At 34.0% G+C, this 24,388-nt stretch overlaps 1 long non-coding RNA gene across 1 annotated transcript; it reads left to right on the forward strand.

Moving 5' to 3' along the window:
- The first annotated feature begins 3,524 nt into the window (after positions 1 to 3,524).
- LOC143049996 (uncharacterized) lies at positions 3,525 to 4,775 on the forward strand. The gene is made up of 2 exons (XR_012970433.1): positions 3,525 to 3,692; positions 4,421 to 4,775. It is a non-coding gene; the product is annotated as an uncharacterized LOC143049996 (long non-coding RNA).
- The last annotated feature ends 19,613 nt before the right edge of the window (positions 4,776 to 24,388 follow it).

The raw sequence follows: 24,388 nt of genomic DNA on the forward strand, positions 1-24,388 counted from the left end.
TTCGTCCCAGTCTCTATAATTTCTTGTTTTATCGAGGTTTAAATGATTGAATAATGGTATAGAACTCACCATACACTGCGATCCATTGCTCATAAAAATACGTTGGAATATCTCATTTTTGTGTGGGTTGCTGTCTCATTTAAATTGTCATTTAGATTCAGCTTCCAACTTGTATTCATGGTCGAGTTTTTTACAAACGATAAAATATCCTTGCACATATAACATTTTAATGTTTATTTTGGAAATATAAGTTCTACAGAATTATTAATTAAAAATAAATAAAATTGAAATAAACCAATATTTTTTTATTAAAGTGCAAAGTATAAAATATAAGACTTTTGATGCCAATTATATTCTTAAAGTATGCATGTACTATCTACCTAGTTATAAACATCTATTATAAAAGAGTTAACCTTTCCTTAGATGTATCCCTGAGGTATATAATATGTATGAAATTTGTAGCCTTTTATAAGTATGTAATAAGGCATGATTTTCAATGGAACAACTATAAACAGAGTTAAAATAAAGAGGATTTAAACAATTATAATTATGTCACCTAATGGCCTTCAACAATGAGCTAAACCCACACCGTGTAGTTAGTTATAGTAGACCTCGATATAACAAAATTTGAAACAATTGAAACGAACAAAATTAATGACATGGCTGATTAATGACCAAAAATATGAAAATAAAAAAAAACATGACAGGGTGACGAAAACCACTGAATTAAAGGCTCGTGACTTGGGACAAGCACACATAGAATATATCAATATAATATCTAGGCTTTCATTAGATACATTACCTGAATATCAAAATGCATCTGATATCATAATTTAATGTGTAGCTTTTCCATAGCTTTATCACAGGGTTATATCATTTGGGGCATCCATATGTCTGGTATATGTAGCTTTTCCATAGCTGTATCCCTTAGTTTTTTCATATAAGTCGACCATATTTCTGGCACATGTAGTTTTTCCATAGCTGTATCCTGGGTTATACGACATTAGTCACCCATATGTCTGGAATACGTAGCTTTTCCGTTAGTGTTTTCCAATACACATATGCAGCAATTGCTATATATGTATTCCAATTGCACAGCTATATTTAACAATCCCTAAAGGTCCATTTTGTTACATCTTGTGATCAATTTTATTTGGCAATCGCCAATGGCAGTCAGCAGGGTAAAAGAACATCAGTTGTTCGACCTGTTAGTCAAATGCGTTTTGTTTAAATATACTTTTCCACTTTTTTGGTGTTTTGGAAAATAGTTGTTTGTGCTGTATTTAGACCCTTCTACAACGAAATTTGTTTTAAATGCACCCGTATACAAATTGTGGTTTTTATTCAACGCAATCATAGGTTTGAACGTAGTTTTTAATTTAGACTTGTATATATATATATATATATATATATTCCTCATATCACTGACATATGAAGCTTTTTTCTAGCAACTTTTTAATATATATTATTCAACATATGTTCATCATAGGCTTAAAATTGTGTACGACAAACGAGCATCTTCAAAAAAAACATAATTGCCACTCGAATAAAAAAAAAGTTACGCATAAAGGCCAAATAAAATCCGAAGTTGAACGGCATTGAGGACCCAAAATCAGCTACTGTAATCTACTGTAGAAAATACTTGGAATTTCGCAAAATATCTAAGTTTTATAACAGTTAAGTTATAAGCATGACCATGCATTTCAACAATAATTCATGACAATATATATGTGCTGACCACATGACTGGCGATACCCTCGGAGAGGAAGCCTCCAACAGCAATGGCATCGACCCAGTGCATGGTTGTAAAAAACTTATCAAAGAACCCAGGTCAAACTTTTAAGCCAGACGCGCGTTTCGTCTACAAAATATAAAAAAAAATGAGACAACTCTCAACAGGAGACAAAATATCACAGAAATTTTGCCATTTGATTACGGACTTCCCGTTTTGAATTTTCCTCCGAGTTCGGTATTTTTGTTATTCTACTTTTTATGAGGGAAAGAAATCGAAAAACATTCTAAACTATCCAAGATTTTTCCTGAGCATCCTGTACTGGCTTTCCGTGGGCAAAAAAAGGATAAAAGACGTACTAGTGAAGCTGATTTATCCTCTTAATCAGGCTCTTCGTCTGTGTGCTTTGGCATGGAATGCGGTAAGAAATGATATGTGACTTACAAACAAATACATAACAGGGTTTGATATGAATATCGCACAACTTACAATATAATATTGGAGGCCACGATATCGAGATAGAAGCTTTCATACAAAAGTGAAATTTTCATATATTTTCCAATGGTTAACTATTATGGATATTGTTAAAATGATAATTATATACCTTTGACTCAAATATTAGATCCTTTGCTTAAAATGTATTTCCGCAATACTTAACACATAGCTTACATTTTACTGGTTATCGAATTCAATAAAGCAAGATAGTAACTATTGAATGCAGCACACTAAACAAAGAAAGGCAACTCTATTAATACTGTTGAACACTGTTTTCCCCCTGGTATTGAGAACGTGTGAGCGTGCTCGTCTCGAGTACAGGATGTCGCAAGATCGAGCCTCAATCATGTCAAACCACAGACTTGAAAATAGGTATTTAGGCGGTGCAAAAAAGACGAATTACAGATAAATGTATTCCAGTAAGATAACATGTCTATCTAAGCGGACTGTTATCCTGTAAATTAGCACGCAAAACATTCGTTTTAGCATGGCGCTCAACTGAAACGCACTGCTTTAATATATTCATATCGAATAAAAAGTTTCTCGTCATGACTTGCATGTACAATTTGCCACTTGGCACTTGACGTTTAACACTAATCTAGGATGGTCATTAGCATCGTTAAAAAAGTTGTAAAAACATGATTACACCGGCAGACCAGTTAGCCTAATGTTGAGCCAAATTAACTCATCATAGATGCCAGGATTAAATTTTGTATTTACATCATACGCACGTTTCGTCATTCAAAATTCGAATAAAAGCATCATCTCACATGATGAATGTCGGCATGTTTTCCTGTATTTGCAAATTGTGGAACCCCATTATATAGACAATAACTGTTTAGTGTCTTTAAATATCAGCTGTAGGATAGGAAACAAGGTGTATGCAAGCTTTTAGCGAGCTATTACACCAGTTTCGAGCCGAGTACAAATACAGCTGATATTTAAAGACACTAAACAGTTATTGTCTTTATCCTGCAATTAATTCTGTATATTATTTGTGTTTTGAAAGACACAAAAACATATGTTTTGCATTTATTTTCGATTTGAAATCCCTTGAGGCCCGTGTAGTAATACGATATAGTAACCACACATTAAGCTGAAGACAGGTTCGCAAAAATAGAATCTCGAATGGTCAATAATAATACGTCGCTCAAGGTGAATAATTAACTATTTTAACATAACAACTAATTTCACTAGTAAAAACAAATAGCAAAACATTGTCCAATTTGAAACAGGAGTGTACGAGTTGACTTTATCGTATTGACTTGATATAGTTTTGTCATTACTCTATCCAGTGGGCGAACTGGTGACAAAATATTACCTCCCCTGTAAACAGTGCGCTCTTCTGACTAGAGGTAATCGGTAAAAAAAACGGATTATGCTGTAATTGTTTAGCTTGTTTAAAATGAGCTAGCATAAACGAACTAAGACGTGTCAACATAATGTGAATATGATAACGAATCAGGTAAATTATTTCTTGTTAAGTTTATCACCTCATCGTATCATCATATGATAGGTAAATGCGTGAATTTTCGATTTTCAGTGTCGTCAGGGATCAAACATGTAATCATGCCATCCTTTCATTATTTTTTTTAAATACTATCCAATGGTCAGAACACCCTGATTTTCTCCCAATTTGTAAAGTTGATTATGTTGCATGATATATATTTTTATCGGGGAAAAAAATTGATATGCAGCAAAGATTGGCAGTTTTTAATTTGTGTTGCTATGTGAAATAATGGGAGGTAAATTCAAGTATAAGAAGGCGCGCTTTTTCAAATAGTAAACAATTTAATTCAGATGCATAGTATTTTGTCAAATGATAAAGAATATCGTAGAAAGCTTTCTAGAAATTCATCTAATTTATAAAATATATACAACATGACATACTGAAATCTGAAAGGGGGTAAAACCATTATACCTTGAACAAATTCAGTTAAAAAAAAGGGGGGGTGGTGAAAATGCTACGAAATTTAGATTATATTTATCTGGGGTCTACAACCAAAGGATGATGGGACATGCAACTAACTACTTTTTCAATTTGATTGTAAAGTAAAATGGCTGGGGTTTTGTGGGGGGATTTTTTTTTAAGCATCTCTGTTCAAACGTACGGTGGTCTAATATTTTCAGGTTCTCTTTGGATTGCCAAATAATATTATAATCACCTAATTGAATGTTCAAATTATTTTGCAGTGATTTTCTGTATGGAAGGAAGACTGTCATAAAATCTAACAGTTCCGGATGGCCCGTTAAACTAATTGCTTAACATCAATAACGATGTAAGATTCAAGTGTCTGATCCAGCACAAGTTTAGCCAGATTTCATACACTATGTATATACAGTGTCTGGCATTGAAAGGATATCAAACGGATGTTTTATGGAATGATTCTCACGTACATATGACAATCATATTCATAGGAATGTGGAGCTAGACTCTTTCATGGAACAATTTAATTTCCAATATAAACTCCGAAAAGACAAGAGCATAGAAATGTACATCAATGAGAAACATTCTTTGTGAATAAAATCCTTCCAAAACTTAAATGTATCATTAGTGTTGCATTATTTATCAGTAGCGATAATTAGATTCCAGTCAGATTGCCCAACTGAAGGTTTTTGTTGGAAATGTTTTGTAAATCTTGACTGTTTTGCAAGACAATATAAAAAAAAAGATGTGGTATGATTGCCAATGAGACAACTATCCACAAAAGACCAAAATGACACAGATATTAACAACTATAGGTCACCGTACGACCTTCACCAATGAGCAAATCCCATACCGCATAGTCAGCTATAAAAGGCTTGGCTGTGCAGGTTGCTCGGCCGCCCCTTTCATTATGAGACAATATTTTGTTTATTACTAGTATATACTAAATCACTGACGCAAGACTGAAGCGGGTCCCCTTTTAGGCAGTTAGTGCGAACCACCTTAGGTTTCAACCATTACATGCTAAATCGGGGGAGGGGGAAGGTTTTTTTCATAATAATAATACATTGAGATTTAACATATACTTTCCTATATGTAGTGTTTCTTTAAAAGTATTGCCAACAAAATTCCTCAAATTTGGGATCATAATATTGTTTAAGAAAAACACCTTACCCCCGGTACTACATAAAAGTGCAAAGTCTTCTTCAATACACGTGCATGGTTAATTCGGATCTCATATTTTCTATTCCGATATTATAAGAATTCGAAGGTTCATATCATTTACAATATCAATCAACATTTTTCTGGGATTTTTTTTTACCACCAACGTTTAACCTCGAGGTTACATTGTAGTAAAAAAAAAATCCAATAAAAACGTTGAATGTAAATGATATGAACCTTTAAAGTCTTATATTATAGGACTCATGCTTTTCAAATATAATGTGTTGTTCAATTATGTTATGATGATTTTAATAAACTTCACATTAGGTTATTTGTCACGTATATTGATTACATTATATCGAGTTGTCCCAACGATACACTTGTCGGTGTGCTCGATCATACGAATTTACCGACATTCATATAGACAAAATGACCCAACTTTGAAAAATTCTTGTGACGAAACTACATTTCGGAACACGTTAAAAATTAGATACTCAGAAAGCTGCATTATTAAGGTTTGATATATATTTTTTTCAAAAAAAAAGAAAAATATGCAGTCAAATCTGGCAGTTTATTACACACCCCTATGTTGAACAATAGATTGTTCAATTAACAGCATGTTTGGCATTAAAAATTCATATATTAACAAATTTAGCTTTAGCATATACTTTATTTATAGTGGTTGTATAAAAGTTATATAATGGTTTTGTGTTTTAAGAGATATTCATCCCTATGCATATCGGTTTTTATGCGTAGATTGTCTCTCCTTTTTTTCTACCTTTTCTATCTCTTTCATAAGAAGAGTGATTTTTCTATTGTTCTAGTGTCACTGGAAATCCCACTGTATGGTTTTGTCATTACTCGATGTGGTTTCACCATTATTTAATATGGTTGTGTCATTAGTCAATGTGGTTTATATTACTTGATGTGTATGTGACTTAACGTAATGTAGTTGTTTCATTACATGATGTGTTTTTTTTAATTTCGAAATGATGATTTAAATTGTCAATTCTTTATATGGTTTTAACATTACGTAATGATGTTTCAATTTGACGATTTTACACTACTTGATGTGTTTGTTTCATTAATTGATATGGTCTTGTCATTCTTTGATGTGGTCTTGTCATTCTTTGATGTGGTCCTGTCATTCTTTGATGTGGTTATCCCATTACTTGATGAGGTAAAACCACGTGACCAATTCGGAAAAACCTGTTCTATTTTAGATAGATTTCCGTGTTGTATGTGCCTTGAATGTGTGTGGCCGTCCATCTAATTGGTCCGAGACCACAATTATTACGTAGTGCATTTCTTTTAGAAGATAAATGAAAATTAAAAAAATCCCACCTGCGCTTTCTCAATGAAATTTTTACAGTGTGTTGTACTACTTTTGGGACAAATTGTATTAAAATTATAGAAAATTTCATCGGCTCTAACTCAAAATATGGACAATTTTATGTTTAGGGCGTCTTGAAATCTTTTGACAGCTTCCGAAGTGCTAATTTTCAACCTTTTTCAGATGGACCAAATCACTACATTCCTTTAAAATTCTGAACCCAAATTTTTTAACAGTGTAATTTCACCCCCTTCTTGCAATATGAGGCATTAAACATGGAGAAATAAATTTGGAAGAGGTATAAAAATTAATGGCAAGTAACCCACTGTCAACACTAGGGACTATATTTGTGAACAACGAAAATCAAGGGACGAACAACGAAAATCAAGGGACGAAACAACGAAAATCAAGGGACGACAATTGTGGTCTCGGACCAATTTTTGTTCAAATTAAAGTTCGGGTTACTGTTTGAGTAAAACTTTGAATTAGTTTTCGAATTCAAGCCATGCCATGAGTCATTTCTTGAGGTTGAGTTTGAGTACGATTCGAATTTAAGTCTCATTTAGATAATTAAGATTTCGAGTTGAAATTCAAGTTATTTTATATGTCTTTTTGAGTTCGTAATTAAATTTTCTATCACGGAACAAGGGCTTTTGCTCGCTTACAAAACGCAACATAAGGGTTGAAATAAAGTAGGCGTGGTGTGATTGCCAATGAGACAACTATCCACCAGTGTTTAAATGCAGTGGTTCTTATATAGGCAACCGTTCAGCCCTCAACACTCCTTATAGTCAGCTATAAAAGGCCACCATGCACTATGTGAAAAAAAAAATCAAACGAAAAAATAACGGTCTATTTTACAAAAAACAAATATGACACATATGTATACAACGACAACACTTGAACTTCATGTTCCTGTGTTGTGGCAGGTACATAAAGAAAGTGCACGTGGCGGAGTTTAACATGTATGTGAGCGAACATCGGACTTTAACAGTAGTGTAACAGCACAACACGAGAAAAAAATGTAAACTAGACAAAGTGATGCCCCTGCACTCCACTCATTTAACCGCTTATACCCCAAAAAGGACAAAGTTCAATTTTTCTCCCAAAAGAGGAAAAATAATTAAAAGAAAAAACCCTGACCACCTGCACACCTTCAATACATGTGCAGACAGCTAGCAGAGTGATAAATTCCTAGCATTCAAACTGTAGGAGTTATCTGGAAACGCCCTACTTATGCAAGTAAATTTCCCCAAAAATGACTAAGTTCAACTTTCTCCCAAAAGAGCACATATTGATAAAAATTAAACCCTGACCACATGCAGCACACCTTAAATATATGTACAAACAGACAGTAAAAAGAAAACTTACTAGGATTCAAACTGTTGGAGGAGTTATGCGGAATAACTATATACCAATAATGGGACGGAAAGACGGACGGAAGGGCAGAGGTTAAACATGATGCCCCTAACTTTCAGTTGCGGTAAAGTTGTGGTGGCTTAAAACAGTTTCAATTGGCTGACTCAACAGATCGGTATGACTGGGTAATTTAAATCCATCGGGGTGATCTCGGGTTCCCCAGAAAGGTGAGGAGATTCTGATCAACGTGTGGCACCCGTCGTGTTATTCGCGAAATTACAAACCGAGTGATTTGGTTTTATTTGGAAGTAAAAGATTAAATTATTATGATTACGGCAACTGGAACATGTTCGTCGTCACATGTGAAACAAATATTCCAAAAAGTGTATTTTTCAATTAGTGCGAGGTAGATCAGAGAATTCAATTGATTAAAAGTAAAAGATTGATATTCGTATATATGTTCAAATGATCATTAACGCTAAAAAAAAAATCGGAGAATTCTTATTTTATAGTATTGATGCTTTTTTGCTTAGCCCTAACCCCCTCCCCCGATTTTCCTGTGACTTAAGTGTGAGCTGATTAAAAGTGTCTCATTTGTTAACAAAAAGTATTAGTCTTTTGATCTCTGTCGTGCCTGTGACATCCATGTAGCGACAGTGAGACACAACAACGTCGTCGAAAGTGGCGTCATTTCGGGACCTTTTATAGCTTACTATGGGGTATGAGATTTGCTCATTGTTGAAAACCATACAGTTTTGTTTTAGTTAAATAAAACCGAATTAAACTGTTTTGACATGATAAATTTATTACTTCCATGAAGTGTTTTAAAACTTGGATAGGAGTTTTTCCTCAATATCAAGAAAAAGCATCCACAGAAAAACATTTTTTTTAATTTTTTTTACCAATGAATGTACAGCCGATCAAAATTACGCTTTTACACCGAAAGCAGCAATATCAGGCGAGACACAGCATTCCGTGGACTTTTTTACAAATTTATTATAATACTGCTTCTATTTGAAAATTCTTTTGTATTACTATGAGTTACAATTTATGACAAAAATAAGCAAAGACCCATCAAAACAACATCTGATCAACAAATTTAATAATACTTTTAGATATTTGGATGATATTTTGGCTCTCAATAATGACGACTTCAGTATCAAGGGGTACAATCAAAATCACGTGATGGATATACACACACCGGAAGTAACAGTCGAGCACACCGCTTGAAAGGTAAGTAGTCGTATTTACTTGTTTATATCAATAAAATTTGATAAATAAGGTAGTGCACCGTATGTCGGATGCTATCTAGTTTTGAAATACACAATTATCCTTGCTGGAAAGCGTGCAGTTAATGATAACACTTAGACACAGTTCAAAAATTTCACCAGGTAACTGTGTCGAAGTGTTTGCAATAACTGCACGCTTTCTAGCAAAAACAATTGTGTATTTTAAAACTACATATTATCCGACATTCGGTGTGCCAACTTATTAATCAAAATTTAATTGATATAAACAAGAAAATGCAACTACTAACCTTTCAAGCGGCGAGTTCGACTGTAACTTCCGGTGTGTGTATATCCATCACGTGATTTTGATTGTACCCCTTGAGTATGTATATTAAAGAAATTTATCCTGCTGAACTTACTTTAAATAAAGCTAATACTAACACTGACCACATTCCTTTTCTCGATCTTGGTATCTATATCACTAACAGAAAGCTGAATACTAAAATTTATGATAAAAGAGATGATTTTTCATTTCCTATCGTTAATTATCCATTTTTAGATGGTGACGTTCCCTTGTCACCATCTTACGGTGTTTATATATCTCAACTTGTACGATTCGCTCGTGTATGTAACAATGTTTTAGATTTTAACCAGAGAAATTTATGTATTACTGAAAAATTATTACACCAGTGTTTTCGATATCACAAACTAGTCAAAACATTTACTAAATTTTATCATCGGTATAAGGACATCATTCGTAAATATAGCTCAACATGCAGACTTCTTATACGTTCAGGTATTTCACATCCAATTTTTTTATGGAAATATTCTTTATAAAGCACAAAGGTGTCAGTATTCACCTCAAAAATTAACAAAACCTTTGAATAGACTTATTAAGAAGGGATATAGTTACGATACTGTTGTCAGGTCATTAAAGATTGCATATTTTGGCGTTAATATTGATTCACTTATAGGGTCTTTGCATCGGAACTAAACACATTTATTCAAAAACCAGTTGTTGGCATGACACGGGTTATGTTTTTCTCATATATGTTATGATGGTATGATACTAAACCCCTAACGGAAAGGATTGTGCCTGATGTTCATATGATGAAATCATAATCTTTCAGTCAGTTTAATTGAAGTCTGGAGCTGGCATGTCAGTTAACTGCTAGTAGTCTGTTGTTATTTATGTATTATTGTCATTTTGTTTATTTTCTTGTTACATCTTCTGACATCAGACTCGGACTTCTCTTGGACTGAATTTTAATGTGCGTATTGTTATGCGTTTACTTTACTATTTAGTAAAGTATAAAATGTGATATAAAAAAAAATAGGGCATTATCTGACGTAAAATGTAGACGTCAAACTATTATTTGATAATTGCTAGCAGTACTGGCAACAATTAAGACTTAATTAATTGATAACACTAAAACTATGTATCGCATACAATGGCAATAACAAAACCTTTGAATAGACTTATTAAGAAGGGATATAATTACGATACTGTTTTCAAGTCATTAAAGATTGCATATTTTGGCGTTAATATTGAGTCACTGATAAGGTCTTTGCATCGGAACTAAACACATTTTTTCTAAACAGTTGTTGGCATGACACGGGTTATGTTCTTCTCATATATGTTATGATGGTATGATACTAAACCCCTAACGGGAAGGATTGTGCCTGATGTTCATATGATGAAATCATAATATTTCAGTCAGTTTAATTGAAGTCTGGAGCTGGCATGTCAGTTAACTGCTAGTAGTCTGTTGTTATTTATGTATTATTGTCATTTTGTTTATTTTCTTGTTACATCTTCTGACATCAGACTCGGACTTCTCTTGGACTGAATTTTAATGTGCGTATTGTTATGCGTTTACTTTTCTACATTGGCTAGAGGTATAGGGGGAGGGTTGAGATCTCACAAACATGTTTAACCCCGCCGCATTTTTGCGCCTGTCCCAAGTCAGGAGCCTCTGGCCTTTGTTATTCTTGTATTATTTTAATTTTAGTTTCTTGTGTACAATTTGGAAATTAGTATGGCGTTCATTATCACTGAACTAGTATATATTTGTTTAGGGGCCAGCTGAAGAACGCCTCCGGGTGCGGGAATTTCTCGCTACATTGAAGACCTGTTGGTGAACTTCAGCTGTTGATAGATTTTGTCACATTAGTGCATGGTGGCCTTTTGTAGCTGACTATACGGAGTGTTGAAGGCTGTATGGTTGCATATTTATGATTTCTAACATCCACTGCATTTAAACACTGTTGGATAGTCTCGTTGGCAATCACACCATATCTAACTTTATTTCAACTCCTGTTTTGCGTTTTGTATACAAGTACTGCAACATTGTTTATTTAGTATGCATATCCCGGAGCCCTCTTTTCGGAAGCCCGAGCAAAAGCCCTTGTTCCGCGAAAAAAAATTCAATTACGAACTCAAAAAGACATATAAAATAGCTCGAATTTCAACTCGAAATTTTAATTATCTAAATGAGACTTAAATTGGAATCTTACTCAAACTCTGCCTCAAGAAGTTACTCAAATTCAAAGTTGTAACTAGAAGTCTGCCTTTAAATGTGACTCAAACTCGAAGTCCAACTCGAAACTCAATGCTAACTAAAACTTTAATTCTAAGCATGAATTGAATTCGAAAACTAACTCAAAGTTTAACTCAAACAGAAACCCGAACTTTAATTTGAACACTAATTAGATGGATGGCCACACGCATTCAAGGCACAAACAATATGGAAATCTATCTTAAAATAGAACAGGTTTTCCGAATTAGTCACGTGGTTTTACCTCATCAAGTAATGGGATAACCACATCAAAGAATGACAAGACCACATCAAATAATGAAAAAACACATCAAGTAGTGTAAAATCGTCAAATTTTGAAACATCATTACGTAATGTTAAAACCATATAAAGAATAGACAAAATTACGAAATTAAAAAAAAAACACATCATGTAATGAAACAACTACATTACGTTAAGTCACATACACATCAAGTAATGTTAAAACCACATTGACTAATGACACAACCATATTAAATAATGGTGAAACCACATCGAGTAAAATTAATGACAAAACCATATTGAGTAATGACAAAACTATATCAAGTCAATACGAAACCATATAGTGTAATATCGAAATATCATTAAGTAATGACTATTCCCTATTGAGTTATATTAAAACATCATTACGTAATGGCAAAACCATATCAAGTAAAGAAAAAATATCATTAAGTAATAATAAAGCAACATAAAGTAATATCAGACTTCCTTATAAGACAGCTGTGGCGTTCCATATGAATCCACAAATAGTTCATTCTACTACGCGATTTAAAAATTTTGAAGTTTGTGGTTCAACGTATTTTCTGATTCATAATAGAAATATATCATAATGCAGTGGCGGATCCAGAAATTTTCATAAGTGGGGGCCCACTGACTGACCTAAGAGGGGGCCCGCTCCAGTCACGCTTCAGTGATTCCCTATATAAGCAACCAAATTTTTTCCCAAAAAGGGGGGGCCCGGGCCCCCCGGGCCCCCCCCTAAATCCGCCTATGTAATGAAATATAATAGAACAATATCATATTGACGGGATCTTTTAAAGTACAGAGTCACGCTATAAGACCAAAGAAACACAAAAAGTCGCATATACAAAACGCTCCAGCGAAAAATTAAAGATAATACCAACACATTGAAGTACCGAGCCACGTTTAATGGATATCACATAAAACAATCCAACAGTAAAAGTAATATTAATAATAGAACAAAGACAAATGAAAGAACAATATAACACGTTGTTAAGATGATAAACAACATCAGTACGCAGAATCTATACATCAAGACCATCATGTATTATTTGTGAAGTTAATACAGAATATTTATCAACAAGGTCTTGGTACCTTCCGATGAACTTTTTAAGAAAAAGGACGAGACGTTCTTTGACATACCCCTGGTTCATCAACTTTCTACTCAGACACTGATGACGTTTTACAGTCTGAGTAGGAGCTGCAAGCTCTTGAATATCGAATAAATTGGGAAACATATATCCCATATGCAGGTGAAGTTGGTATATTGCTACTAATGTGGGAGAAATTTATAATTTCAAAATTAAAATCGTCCCGTTTGTCATAAATTCTGGTACTGAGATGACTGTGTAAGTCAAATTCGAGATATAAGTCTAAAAATGAGGCGGAGAAAGCCGTGTGTTGTTTCTTTAATTTCTAGTTCTGGGGGATATAATAATGGAACCCAATCAGAAAAGTTCGGATTGTTTATGGAAAGAACACCATCAATATATCTGAACGTGAAATTAAATAATCTTGCTTCTTTGATCCTCTTGTTTTTGACAAGTGTCTGAAGGAACTCCGATTCATACGAAAATAAGAAGAGGTCGACAAGAAGAGGCGTACAGTTTGTTCCCATAGGAATGCCTACAATTTGTTGGAAAACTCAACAAATATGTTGTCGATAAGAAACTCCAGCATACTGACCACATGTTCTTCTGTGTAGCATGTTATACCTTTTTGTTTGTCACTATTAACTAAATATGCCTTATGATATCCCAAAGTAATAAATTTATAGCGTATGATACCATTCTTTATTCCTGTAATTTTTCATTAATGAGTACTGCTTAAACTACTAGATAAGTAATTCCTATTTCACGGTATGTGCACTTAAAAGTTGAGAGTTTACCAGTTGTATAAAAATAGATGACATTAATTAAAAAAAATCAACAAAACTGTAATATTTTTTTAATATGGTCCAGATAAAGGTCGAGTTTATCCCAGGAATAGATTACCTTAGCCGGTACAGTCGAGTATGGTTAGGATTGGGATCAAGTAATTTCCATTAAAATGTTTGTAGTGGCATATACTATGTCTAGAATTCGTGTCATAATATAAAAAAAAGTGTGAATGTCTCGTTATCACCTACTATTGTTCACAATTTGTATAACAAAAACAAACTATTTAGTAAAGTATAAAATGTGATATAAAAAAAATAGGGCATTATCTGACGTAAAATGTAGACGTCAAACTATTATTTGATAATTGCTAGCAGTATTGGCAACAATTAAGACTTAATTAATTGATAACACTAAAACTATGTATCGCATACAATGGCAATAACAAAACCTTTGAATAGACTTATTAAGAAGGGATATAATTACGATACTGTTGTCAAGTCATTAAAGATTGCATATTTTGGCGTTAATATTGAGTCACTGATAAGGTCTTTGCATCAGAACTAAACACATTTATTCTAAACAGTTGTTGGCATGACACGGGTTATGTTCTTCTCATATATGTTATGATGGTATGATACTAAACCCCTAACGGGAAGGATTGTGCCTGATGTTCATATGATGAAATCATAATCTTTCAGTCAGTTTAGTTGAAGTCTGGAGCTGGCATGTCAGTTAAATGCTAGTAGTCTGTTGTTATTTATGTATTATTGTCATTTTGTTTATTTTCTTTGGTTACATCTTCTGACATCAGACTCGGATTTCTCTTGAACTGAATTTTAATGTGCGTATTGTTATGCGTTTACTTTACTACATTGGTTAGAGGTATAGGGGGAGGGTTGAGATCTCACAAACATGTTTAACCCCGCCGCATTTTTGCGCATGTCCCAAGTCAGGAGCCTCTGGCCTTTGTTAGTCTTGTATTATTTTAATTTTAGTTTCTTGTGTACAATTTGGAAATTAGTATGGCGTTTATTATCACTGGACTTGTATATATTTGTTTAGGGGCCAGCTGAAGGACGCCTCCGGGTGCGGGAATTTCTCGCTACATTGAAGACCTGTTGGTGACCCTCTGCAATTGTTTTTTATTTGGGCGGGTTGTTCATTCCCCATTTCCATTCTCAATTTTATTTACATCTTGTTTTTATGCAATTTTACTAAATTACTAATGAGTCTTATGAAGACGAAACGCGCGTCTGACGTACTAAATTATAATTCTGGTACCTTTGATAACTATTTACACCACTTGGTCGATGCCACTGCTGGTGGACGTTTCGTCCCCGAGGGTATCACCAGCCCAGTAGTTAACACTTCGGTGTTGACATGAATATCAATAATGTAATCATTTTAATAAATTTCCTGTTACAAAACTTTGAATTTTTCGAAAAACTAAGGATTTTCTTATCCCAGGCTTAAGATTACCTTAGCCGTATTTGGCACAACTTTTTGGAATTTTGGATCCTCAATGCTCTTCAACTTTGTACTTGTTTGGCTTTATAAATATTTCGATATGAGCGTCACTGATGAGTCTTATGAAGACGAAACGCGCGTCTGGCGTACTAAAATAATCCTGGCACATTTGATAACTATTTATATCAAAACAAAATAAATCGATGTTTTCTGGGTTTTTTATTTCCTTAAAAGTTATTTTTCCTACAAAAGACTATGACAAATAAAGGCAACAGTAGTATACCGCTGTTCAAAACTCATAAATCTATGGAAAAAAAAAATTGGGGTAACAAACTAAAACTGAGGGAAACGCATTAAATATTAGAGGAGAACAACGACACAACAAAATTTAGGAAAGGTGTATGCATTCATATATGATATTTTCATTTTTCAACTCATCTAACCCAGATTACCTCGACATAGGTACTAATTGCGGAGTCCAACAAATAGTCATCACTCCGACAAGAAAAGAACCCATTCTAAACATATCCTCCTTACGATCCATCCGGTCCTTGTTAATAAATACAAGACTACCAAAGGAGTTGGCGATCATGACGTGGTGCTAGTCGACATACTTGATAAACTACAACAAGAAAACCAACTGGACGGAAATCTACTTATGGGATAACGATAACCTTTCAACACTGAAAGAAGATATCACCCTATTTGTATCTGACTTTGTTGCACAACCTTCTCATTATATGGACTCATGTTGGACTACTTTCCGGGACAAAGTCCATTCATTTGTGGAGAGACATATCACACAAACTCATATGCTCACGACATAAAAATCCATGGATGAATCCAGAAACACACAGACTCGCAAGACTCAAATACCGCGCTTCTAAAAAGACAAACAATACAAAGAGTGCTAGAGATATTCGGAGATATAAACAATTTAAATTAGAATGTCAATGCAAAATCAGACAGGCCCACATCAACTACATTCAAAACATCATCACCAACGATGCAAAACAGAAATCTAAAACGTTTTCGTCGCTTGTAAATATAGGAAAGAGGTAAGATTGTCAGATGGGATTTTACCCACAGACATGTACCACCATACGCTACTGCAAGAAATGCAACCTCATCAAGTTCGACTATAATCTTCATGGCCATATCCTTGAAAGCGTCCCATTTTGAAAATTACTTGGCATGTACATCAACAAGTACCTGTCGTGGCGAGAACGCGGCAACCAGACAATTGTGGGAGCAATAAGATCAGTTCGATTCCTGCATAGGAATCTCAGAAACTGTCTCCAGGATGTGAAGAGCCAGGCTTACATAACTTAAGTGTGCCCGTTCTTGAGTTTGCCAACTCTGTCTGGAATCCCTAACTACAACAAAAAATCCAGCAATTTGGAAAAAAAAGAAAATGTACAATGCAAGGCTGCCCGATCGTCACTGATATGAGGTGTGCTGTTCAATAATATATAACAAAACACAAATTAAACCTCGTCTGACCCTATTAGCAAGCACCTATGCCTCTACTATGGAAGGGAACGTCCATCAATATTTTGTTATATCTTAATAACCTTCATGAGGTATGCTCGAAACCAAATGTACGACAATATATTAAATAATACTGTCTCTATGAACCAGTCGTGAAAGAAATATTATGTTAATTGTTTAGGTTTATTTAATATCATTGAAATAATATCAACATAATAAATGACAAAAGTACATTTGCCCATGTTTTATACTGTTCATTTCTTCTCAAGAACAACAAGATCATCCTTGATGACATTTTAAAATGACAATCAAAATGATGACACTAGGGAAAATAATCCTTTGATTAGAGGAACTAATTGGAATACGACAATACACGACAACTGCACGCTCATTAACCAAATACGTGCTATCTTATATACCGGTATTAGAGTTATTAGCTGGTTGAAAAAATAAGGTGATCTATTTTGTTATAGATTTTAGACTTCTTTGGAGAAAAAAACTTCTTTTGTTACTTTTCTCCAAATTCAATATCTATTGCACGTGATGACTTGAAAAATCCTCTTGCATTTGTTTGAATCATTTATTTATTTACAATATGATCTTTTACAAATAAACAATGTTCCATTGCTACATGTTATTTAATTAAAATACCATTGTTCTCTTTTATTAATTTCCATGATGTATAGCATAATTTATACTTATTTATTTCCTGTTTATAAATTACGAAATAGTTATGAATATGACGCTCTATCTTCCTCGAGCAAAATTGGCCTAAAATGAATTTGGCTATGTTGACCAGGCCAGTTTTTGTGTTACAGCTCCTAATAATTCAGCGTATTTACGGATCCCTTGCTTTCAAATGTTTATACTTGAGCATTCGCTATGAAGACATATTCAGAAACACGGTTCAGTAGCACGAGCAGTATTAAAAAAGAGGGACGAAAGATATCAGAGGGACAGTCAAACTCATAGATTGAAAATAAACTGACAATTAAGTGTAACTAGCATTGACCAGTGCGATACCACTGCCACTGCAGGTGAACTGTTATTTCTTGAGCACAACATTAGTTTAGTAGTCACTGCTTTATTATTGATGTAATTATAACATATACTTTTCTATGAATTAAGAAATTATTACGATAGGAAAATTACTTCTTCCTCAGACAAAGTTGATCTTAGATTGTGTTGGCGATACATAAAATGGCAATGTTTTTCATAAAACTCCAACGTTTCACGCATCCCTTGCTTTCAAATGTTTAGGTGTAAGCATTCACGATGAGGGTAATCAAAATGAGTTTCAGACGCACATAACTTTTTAAAAATGTATTATCATTTACTAGCACTTGGTCGATTTTAAGATCAATGCACAACAAAACATCTGAACGACAGTCGTTAATAAAAACCTATTATTCTGATGAAAAATAGTTCCGAAGTATGAAATATGATTGTCGGGTAATGTTGCAGACATTAAATACATGAGCTAGAGTTTAGCGTTTTATGTATTACAAAAGAACTGTAAATAAACTAAGGAAACAGTAGTTTCTTTTATTTTCCTCTTATAGTTAATGTGTTTCCATCGGTTTTTTTTTTCGAAAAACTAAGGATTTTCTTATCCCAGGCATAGATTACCTTAGCCGTATTTGGCACAACTTTTTGGAATTTTAGATCCTCAATGCTCTTCAACTTTGTACTTGTTTGGCTTTATAAATATTTTGATATGAACGTCACTGATGAGTCTTATGTAGACGAAACGCGCATCTGGCGTACTAAAATAATCCTGGTACCTTTGATAACCATTTTGGTCTGTAACCCGGATTTGTTTTTTCTCAATCGATTTATGACTTTTGAACACCGGTATACTACTGCTGCCCTTATTTACCGATGTTCAAATTTCATGAATCGATTAAGAAGACAAATTAAGTTAAAAAAAAAAAAACTCAATAAAAAGAATGCGTCGACAAAGTAAGCGTCTCATAGTATGCATGTAACATCCGCCTCATGAATCCATACTAGTCAAAATGTGACAATTAGTAAAATTATAGATATTGTATTAGTTGACCAATTCTTGATGGTGGTCGTAAATCATTTCGTATTGGTCAACTAATTCGTGACGGTCATCGTCAAATTTATACAGTGTCGAATTTAATTACTAAAGTAAACGAAAAGATGTTAGCACATTGGAATATTGGAACATACATCATAAACATAAGTTAGCTGACCTTTAAGCGGATCGTTTCTTAATGTTCGACCCGTCCAGCCAAGTCAGGAATATGATAGTTGTTTTCCATTCGTTTGATGTTTTTGAGCTTCGATTTTGCCACTTGATTATGGTCTTACAGTTTTAAATTTTCATCGGAGTTGGGTATGCTTGTTATTTTACCTTTAAGCTAGCTCCGATTCATTTTCTAACATAACTTACCAAACTATTACAAACGATCATTAACTAATTTACTGCTAATGAAATCAGATGCAGTTACTCAGATACGAGAATCATACATCAAAAATTGAGAATGGAAATGGGGAATGTGTCAAAAGACAACAACCCGACCATAGAACAGACTTCTGCAGAAGGTCACAAATAGGTTTTCAATGCAGAGAGGAATTCTTGCACACGGAGGCGTCCTTCAACTGACCCCTAAACAAATATATATACTAGTTCAGTGATAATGAACGCCATACTAAACTCAAAATTATACACAAGAAACTAAAATTAAAAATAATACAAGACTAACAAAGGCCAGAGGCTCCTGACTTTGGACAGGCGCAAAAATGCGGAGGGGTTAAACATGTTTATGAGATCTCAACCCTCCCCCTATACCATTAGCCAATGTAGAAAAGTAAACACATAATAATACGCACATTAAAATTCAGTTCAAGAGAAGTCCGAGTCCGATGTCAGAAGATGTAACAAAAGAAAATAAACAAAATGACAATAATACATAAATAACAACAGACTACTAGCAGTTAACTGACATGCCAGCTCCAGACTTCAATCAAACTGATTAAAAAAAAAATATATCTTCATCAAATGAATATCAGGCACAATCCCTTCCGTTATGGGTTTAGTACTATACCTTCATAACATATATGAGAAGAACATAACCCGTGTCATGCCAACAACTGTTTTTTAATTCAATGTGTTTAGTTCCGATGCAAAGACCCTATAAGTAAATTAATATTAAAGCCAGAATATGCAATCTTTAATGACCTGACAACAGTATCGTTACTATATCCCTTCTTAATTAGTTTATTTAAAGGTTTTGTTAGCTTCTGTGGTGAATACCGACATTTTCGTGCTTTACAAAGAATATTTCCATAAAAGATTGGATATGAAATACCTGATCGTATAAGAAGTCTGCATGTTGAGCTTTATTTACGAATGATGTTCGTGTACCGATAAAATTTAGTAAATGTTTTGACTAGTTTGTGATATCGAAAACCTTTGTGTAGTAATTTTTCAATAATACATAAATTTCTCTCGTTAAAATCTAAAACGTTTGTTTCATACACGAGCGAATCGTACACGTTGAGATACATAAACACCGTAAGATGGTGACAAGGGAACATCACCATCTGAAAATGGATAATTAACGATAGGAAATGAAAATTCATCTCTTTTATCACATATTTCACAACCTCTCCTGTATTACTGAACGACCAAAAACTTCAAACCTTCTGAAATCCTGTTATTTTTTTTTTTAAATGAAGGATTGTGAAATTTACAGGAAAGGGGTTGCAGACGTCAATGAACTGTATATAGTTTTTGAAAAAATCATGGAAAACGGAATAACCGATTGTGTTGGCTATTTAAAAAGCTGAATAAAATATTTTAAGAAGCAGACAATGTAAAAGAGGGACGAAAGATACCAAAGGGACAGTCAAACTCATAAATCTAAAACAAACTGACAACGCCATGGCTAAAAATGAAAAAGACAAACAAACAACAGCACACACGACACTAATATAGAAAAGGAGCTATTTATACTGTTAATGTATGATGTATCTGTAGTCGTAAGTCAGTCGCATTTGTGTAGATTAATTCATGAATTATAGATTGTTGGAATTCGACTGTACGTTTTGACGTAAAGACATGATAGAGAAATTTAAATAATAACAATGCAGGTTTACATCTTTCTAATTGTTCAGTAATCTTGTAGGGCTAGAACGTTTGCGTGTATTTACCATGTGTACGATACCTTTTTATCAATCATCTTTTGACTTGCTAGCGTGTTTTCCTTATCTTAAAATTTGTGTGAAATAAAGTTCACACCAGCTTACTTTCCTCTTTCAATGTATATATATATAAGTAGGTCTGTAAGTAGGTAAGATTTTTCTCCTCACGTTTGCCATTATTTTTATTAATTCAATTAATTATGATTTTTATATTATTTCGTATAAATTATGAACCATTATTTTATAAAATTAGGGGAACTTTTATGTGAACAAAGTCAGTATCTAGTCTGTTGTCCACCACCGTGGGATTCTTAGTAACAATTCTAAAATACTCTACATTGGGCTCTCAAGCATCGAATAAAAAAGCAAACACATCACCACAGTACAAACCTGATGTCCAAAATAAAAAAAAACGTCATCAAAAGTCAGTCAGTCGAAAGTTCCCTTTAGAAAACTATCAAATTATCTAGCCGAGGTAATTATGTACTTGATCATTACAATAAACTGAATAACCTGAATTCGTCTCAGTATCTGTATCTGTATGGGTACGTCGTAGTTACGCATTCTGTCTTTTAGGACTTTTGATTTTGCCTTTTGATTTTTGATTTTCCTTTTTGAATTTTCCTCGGAGTTCAGTATTTTTGTGTTTTTACTTTTTATACAACGGAATGAAGGCGACGTCGATCTACTGACATTTCGTGAGAGCAAATTTAAAGCTCTCTACGTTTGTTGCAGGCACAATAGTGTCCTCTACATAGTTACAGTTAATAAAATAACACAGCAATAATACACTTTTTCGAAATACTTCGGATTTTCTATCCCTCGTAATAGCTGTATTTGACAAAATCTTTCGGAAATTTGAGTCCTAACTGCTTTTCTATTTGGTTCCCAGAAAAAAAGTAAAATAACAAAAATACCGAACTTCGGGGATCAGTAGTTTACCGCAGTTCAAAAGTCATAAATTGATTAAAAGAAAAAATCCGGGTTAAAAACTAAAACCGAGGGAAACACAACTATCAGAGGAATACAGGGGAACAACAAAAACAAACGCCAACATACATAAAAACGGACTACTAATATTTGGTAGCTACTGCCCGATTATTTTTGAAATCTTTAAAGCGATGATAAACTTTATTCATGATAACCGTTGTCGCTCTCTCGCGTTAGGAATTATACCGAGATCGGATCATTAAGATGAATATTACTTACATTTATTTATGTTAATGGAACAATGCAAAACAGAAAAGGAGTGAAATTTTTCTAAACCATGAGGCTTTTACCTACAGAGATGGAAGTATATGTATAGCTATCAATTTTTAAATGTGTAAAGGAATTCATTTAAACCAACATGGAACAATTCAACTTTTACAAAATATTGATACCGCGGTCAAAGTATTAGAGGAAGTAGATGTTTTTCAACAAGGGTACTACAGCAATACTAGGACAATAGATACATGACATTAAAAAACAAAGCTTATAACTAAAGGAGACAAAACAACAAAAAAGACTGAATATAATGTTGCCGTCATAGTAAACAATATTTTAACACTCCATATGGTAGTTGTTATAGAAAGAATTAATTAGATAGAATAATAATGAAATTTTAAGTAATACACGCAATACTTTAAACTCGTCATCGATACCAGCATTACAGCTTTGTACAGAGGCGCGTTTTTTTCTACAAAAGACTTGTTTGTGTCACTGGAATAAAACAAAGTTATAGAGACCAAAATAAAATACGAAAATTCCAGATACCAGAGGGACAGTCAAAAACTCATAGATCGAAAATAAACTGACAACTTCATGGCTAAAAATTAAAAAGACAAACAGACAAATAAAAGTACACAAGACACAACATAGAAAACTAAAGACTAAGCAACACGAACCCCACTAAGTAGAGGCTCTCAAGAGCCTGTGTCGCTCACCTGATTCTATTGAGGATTTTGAAATAATATTAAAAAATGTAAAAAAAATTGTAACAGATACTTATAATGATGTTTTAGGTCAAATTTGGTTTTATATTGTTTTGTTTGGTTTCATTTCATTCAGTAGTTCTCTTAAAGAAGACATTTGTATGTATTTCCCCTAGGGTCCCATGTTAAACTAAGTCCCCAGCTGGCGGCCATCTTGGATAATGGATCGGTTACAAAGTAACAACATTTGATTAGCGCCTCATAAGGAACATTCATGATACATTTGGTTTCATTCCATTCAGTGGTTCTTCAAAAGAAGACATTTGTATGTATTTCGCATAGGATCCTATGTTAAACTTAGTCCCCCGCTGGCGGCAATCTTGGATAATGGAAGGGCTACAATGTAACAACACTTGGTCAGCACCTCATGAGGAACATTCATGCCATGTTTGATTTCATTTCATTCAGTGCTCCTCTAAAAGAAGACATTTGTATGTATTTCCCACAGGGTCCTATGTTAAACTAAGTTCCCCGCTGGCGGCCATCTTGGATAATGGACAGGTTACAAAGTAACAACACACGGTCAGCACCTCATAAGGAACATTCATGCCATGTTTGATTTCATTCCATTCGGTGCTTCTCTAAAAGAAGACATTTGTATGTATTTCCCATAGGGTACTGTATTAAACAGAGTCCCCCACTGGCGGCCATCTTGGATGATAGATCAGCTACAAAGTAACAACACTTGGTTAGCATCTCATAAGGAACATTCATGCTATGTTTGGTTTCAATCCATTTCGTGGTTCTCTAAAAAAAGACATTTGTATGTATTTCCCATAGGGTCCTATGTTAAACTAAGTCCTCCGTTGGCGGTCATCTTGGATGATGGATCAGCTACAAAAAACAACACTTGGTCAGCACCTCATAAGGAACATTAGTGATGCATTTGGTTTTATTCCAATCAGTGGTTCTCTAAAAGAAGACATTTGTATGTATTTCCCATAGGGTCCTATGTTAAACTAACTCCCCCGCTGGCGGTCATCTTGAATCATGGATCGGCTACAAAGTAACAAGACTTGGTCAGCACCTCATAAGGAACATTAATGATACATTTGGTTTCATTCCATTCTGTGGTTCTCTAAAAAAAAAAAGACATTTGTATGTATTTCCCATAGGATCCTATGTTTAACTAAGTCCCACCACTGGCGGCCATCTTGGATGATGGATCGGCTACAAAGTAACAACTCTTGGTCAGCACCTCATAAGGAACATTCATACAATGTTTGGTTTCATTCCATTCAGTGGTTCTTTAGAAGTTCAAAATGTAAAAAAAAAATGTTTACGCCGACGACGACGGATGCCAAGTGATGAAAAAAAGCTCACATGGCCCTCGGGCCAGGTGAGCAAAAAAG

Source organism: Mytilus galloprovincialis, chromosome 1, assembly GCF_965363235.1.
Source record: "Mytilus galloprovincialis chromosome 1, xbMytGall1.hap1.1, whole genome shotgun sequence".
Classification (NCBI taxonomy): domain Eukaryota; kingdom Metazoa; phylum Mollusca; class Bivalvia; order Mytilida; family Mytilidae; genus Mytilus; species Mytilus galloprovincialis.